The sequence below is a fragment of the Schistocerca piceifrons genome, unplaced genomic scaffold (genome assembly GCF_021461385.2).
Source record: "Schistocerca piceifrons isolate TAMUIC-IGC-003096 unplaced genomic scaffold, iqSchPice1.1 HiC_scaffold_1130, whole genome shotgun sequence".
Taxonomy (NCBI): domain Eukaryota; kingdom Metazoa; phylum Arthropoda; class Insecta; order Orthoptera; family Acrididae; genus Schistocerca; species Schistocerca piceifrons.
In genome coordinates this window covers 45,001-50,000 of record NW_025726940.1, presented here as the reverse complement: position 1 = coordinate 50,000, position 5,000 = coordinate 45,001, and the positions used below count along the sequence as shown (strand labels likewise).

The following is a 5,000-nucleotide window of genomic DNA, read 5'->3' as shown; positions in this document are numbered from 1 at the left end:
GCGGCCCAGAACATCTAAGGGCATCACAGACCTGTTATTGCTCAATCTCGTGCGGCTAGAAGCCGCCTGTCCCTCTAAGAAGAAAAGTAATCGCTGACAGCACGAAGGATGTCACGCGACTAGTTAGCAGGCTAGAGTCTCGTTCGTTATCGGAATTAACCAGACAAATCGCTCCACCAACTAAGAACGGCCATGCACCACCACCCACCGAATCAAGAAAGAGCTATCAATCTGTCAATCCTTCCGGTGTCCGGGCCTGGTGAGGTTTCCCGTGTTGAGTCAAATTAAGCCGCAGGCTCCACTCCTGGTGGTGCCCTTCCGTCAATTCCTTTAAGTTTCAGCTTTGCAACCATACTTCCCCCGGAACCCAAAAGCTTTGGTTTCCCGGAGGCTGCCCGCCGAGTCATCGGAGGAACTGCGGCGGATCGCTGGCTGGCATCGTTTATGGTTAGAACTAGGGCGGTATCTGATCGCCTTCGAACCTCTAACTTTCGTTCTTGATTAATGAAAACATACTTGGCAAATGCTTTCGCTTCTGTTCGTCTTGCGACGATCCAAGAATTTCACCTCTAACGTCGCAATACGAATGCCCCCGCCTGTCCCTATTAATCATTACCTCGGGTTCCGAAAACCAACAAAATAGAACCGAGGTCCTATTCCATTATTCCATGCACACAGTATTCAGGCGGGCTTGCCTGCTTTAAGCACTCTAATTTGTTCAAAGTAAACGTGCCGGCCCACCGAGACACTCAATAAAGAGCACCCTGGTAGGATTTCAACGGGGTCCGCCTCGGGACGCACGAGCACGCACGGGGCGGTCGCACGCCTTCGGCTCGCCCCACCGGCAGGACGTCCCACGATACATGCCAGTTAAACACCGACGGGCGGTGAACCAACAGCGTGGGACACAAATCCAACTACGAGCTTTTTAACCGCAACAACTTTAATATACGCTATTGGAGCTGGAATTACCGCGGCTGCTGGCACCAGACTTGCCCTCCAATAGATACTCGTTAAAGGATTTAAAGTGTACTCATTCCGATTACGGGGCCTCGGATGAGTCCCGTATCGTTATTTTTCGTCACTACCTCCCCGTGCCGGGAGTGGGTAATTTGCGCGCCTGCTGCCTTCCTTGGATGTGGTAGCCGTTTCTCAGGCTCCCTCTCCGGAATCGAACCCTGATTCCCCGTTACCCGTTACAACCATGGTAGGCGCAGAACCTACCATCGACAGTTGATAAGGCAGACATTTGAAAGATGCGTCGCCGGTACGAGGACCGTGCGATCAGCCCAAAGTTATTCAGAGTCACCAAGGCAAACGGACCGGACGAGCCGACCGATTGGTTTTGATCTAATAAAAGCGTCCCTTCCATCTCTGGTCGGGACTCTGTTTGCATGTATTAGCTCTAGAATTACCACAGTTATCCAAGTAACGTGGGTACGATCTAAGGAACCATAACTGATTTAATGAGCCATTCGCGGTTTCACCTTAATGCGGCTTGTACTGAGACATGCATGGCTTAATCTTTGAGACAAGCATATGACTACTGGCAGGATCAACCAGGGAGCTGCGTCAACTAGAGCTGAGCAGCCGGCCGCCCGGGAGTGTGTCCCGGGGGCCCGCGCGAACACGCAAGCGTCCGCTCAATCATTCTGCAAACAGGAGGAGGCTGAGCTCCCCTGCACAATACACCTCGAAACCCTCTCAGGTCCCGGCGGCGCGCAGCGCCGTCCCAAGTACTTGGTCGGGTTCGAGAGAGGCGCAATCGCCCGGAGTTAGGCGAGTAGACGCTTTCGGTGCGACCACCCGTGCTCCCAACTGAGCTTGCCGCTGCCGACAGAGGCCCGGGAGCGTGCTGTCGTGGCATTGCCGGCGGGAGACAACACGCGCCACCTACGGTGACCGGCAGCTCCAACGCCAGCGCCACAGAAGGACAAAAGCCCCACTTGGGTGCCGAAGCGAACTCTCCCAGCACAGCGCACACGCCAACACATCCGCACAGCTGCGATACAAACCACCAGCGAGAACCGCTGGGGCGACCGAGCAGCAGACGGCGTCGCGGCGCCGAGCGCCGGGCGGCGGCGCATCCTCAACGCACACAGTCCTCAATCGGACCAGCACACTGCAGATGTCCACCGCGCTTCGCACCGGGCCCGCGAGGACCTACTTTGGCCGCACGGCGCCGCGCGCAGGGTGCGCCGGCGCGCAGCTGCGACGCCTGCCGCGTCCGTCGGCCGGCGCGCCTGCCACTGGCCGCCCCCACCAGCCGGCTGTAGCGCGTGCGCCCACGCACCGCGCGGCCAGCACGCCGGGAGGCGCCCCCTCACCGGCCGGGGACGGTCCCACCCAGCCACCGCCGCGTATCGCTTCACACCCAGATGCCGTTCAGTTTCGTCGGCATGGTGGGTATCGCTGGAACAACCGGTTAGTACCTCAACCTATCGTCGCCATCACCGATTCACCCCTAGCGAGAACAACCGCACCACAACGGGTTACCATTTCTTCATTTGCGTAACTTCACCAGAAAACGTAGGCGTCCATCGCCATTTGCAACTTCAACCATTATTGCATGCCTGTGTCAGGTGTCACGCCACACTACGTCTGCCCACATACACGCAACAAAATGTGCACGCCTAGACAATACGTGGAAGGTGGCCCCCGTACGTATGCGATGTCCATTGCTCGAACGACTGTCAACCGGCTTCTGTAGCATGTCGCAGATATGGAACGCGCTGCACCATGCCATCACGGTGTGTGAGGAGAGACGACTAGGTCCGAATACATCAACAGACAGCTCATGCTGATCGCCATCCACGGCGTCCGTTCCTCCCACACGTCTCTATGGCGTACCACACTGCAATCCAGCTCTCATAGGGAGACGACACGTAGCTGCGTGCACAATATTTGCACTGTATGGTCCGCCGTTTTTGGGCGCAGTCGTTGTACGGTCACACATGTGCCACGATGTATCATTCAGTACATAAGGACGAATGTGCAGTACAGATTGTGGTTCACGCGTACGACATCAGCGGACAGTTGACACAGGCCGCACCACAACGTAGCCTGCGTACGTCGCATGCGAAGGGCATTGAACATGCAAACTTGTCACCAACCACCTTGCGAAGGCAGGGGGCAAGGTGGGGACGTGGGGAGAGGTGGGGGGGGGGGGGGGGGCGGCATGTACGCCCTGCTGCCATCCACATTACAGTGTACAGCAGGAGCATGTGGAAAGTCAGCAAGACTTGCAAGGTGTTTAACATGAAGCGATACACAGGGGAGCGGGCAGTGCGAGTAGCGAACTATATTGCGAGGGTTGCGGGTGGGCAACACTACACTAATTGAACGAGTCGTATAACAATTACAGAGCAGGTTTAGGCGACAACGTGGGTTACGATAGGCGACAACGTGGGTTACGTTAGGGGACAACGTGGGTTACGTTAGGGGACAACGTGGGTTACGTTAGGGGACAACGTGGGTTACGTTAGGGGACAACGTGGGTTACGTTAGGGGACAACGTGGGTTACGTTAGGGGACAACGTGGGTTACGTTAGGGGACAACGTGGGTTAGGTTAAGGCACAACATGGGTTAGGTTAAGGCACAACATGGGTTAGGTTAAGGCACAACATGGGTTAGGTTAAGGCACAACATGGGTTAGGTTAAGGCACAACATGGGTTAGGTTACGGCACAACATGGGTTAGGTTAAGGCACAACATGGGTTAGGTTAGGGGACAACATGGGTTAGGTTAGGGGACAACATGGGTTAGGTTAAGGCACAACATGGGTTAGGTTAAGGCACAACATGGGTTAGGTTAGGGGACAACATGGGTTAGGTTAGGGCACAACATGGGTTAGGTTAGGGGACAACATGGGTTAGGTTAGGGGACAACATGGGTTAGGTTAGGGGACAACATGGGTTAGGTTAGGGGACAACATGGGTTAGGTTAGGGGACAACATGGGTTAGGTTAGGGGACAACATGGGTTAGGTTAGGGGACAACATGGGTTAGGTTAGGGGACAACATGGGTTAGGTTAAGGCACAACATGGGTTAGGTTAGGGGACAACATGGGTTAGGTTAGGGGACAACATGGGTTAGGTTAGGGGACAACATGGGTTAGGTTAGGGGACAACATGGGTTAGGTTAAGGCACAACATGGGTTAGGTTAGGGCACAACATGGGTTAGGTTAGGGCACAACATGGGTTAGGTTAGGGCACAACATGGGTTAGGTTAGGGGACAACATGGGTTAGGTTAGGGGACAACATGGGTTAGGTTAGGGGACAACATGGGTTAGGTTAGGGGACAACATGGGTTAGGTTAGGGGACAACATGGGTTAGGTTAGGGGACAACATGGGTTAGGTTAGGGGACAACATGGGTTAGGTTAGGGGACAACATGGGTTAGGTTAGGGGACAACATGGGTTAGGTTAGGGGACAACATGGGTTAGGTTAAGGCACAACATGGGTTAGGTTAAGGCACAACATGGGTTAGGTTAGGGGACAACATGGGTTAGGTTAGGGGACAACATGGGTTAGGTTAGGGGACAACATGGGTTAGGTTAAGGCACAACATGGGTTAGGTTAGGGGACAACATGGGTTAGGTTAAGGCACAACATGGGTTAGGTTAGGGGACAACATGGGTTAGGTTAGGGGACAACATGGGTTAGGTTAAGGCACAACATGGGTTAGGTTAAGGCACAACATGGGTTAGGTTAAGGCACAACATGGGTTAGGTTAGGGGACAACATGGGTTAGGTTAGGGGACAACTTGGGTTAGGTTAGGGGACAACATGGGTTAGGTTAAGGCACAACATGGGTTAGGTTAAGGCACAACATGGGTTAGGTTAGGGGACAACATGGGTTAGGTTAGGGGACAACATGGGTTAGGTTAGGGGACAACATGGGTTAGGTTAAGGCACAACATGGGTTAGGTTAGGGGACAACATGGGTTAGGTTAAGGCACAACATGGGTTAGGTTAGGGGACAACATGGGTTAGGT

General features: G+C 54.3%; 1 non-coding gene across 1 annotated transcript in view; it reads right to left on the bottom strand.

Moving 5' to 3' along the window:
* LOC124727725 overlaps nt 1–1,566 on the bottom strand; it is a 1,909-nt gene extending 343 nt beyond the window's left edge. The window contains exon 1 of the ribosomal RNA XR_007007208.1: nt 1–1,566. This exon is cut by the window's left edge and continues 343 nt beyond it. This is a non-coding gene — a ribosomal RNA (small subunit ribosomal RNA).
* Between the last annotated feature and the right edge of the window lie 3,434 nt (nt 1,567–5,000).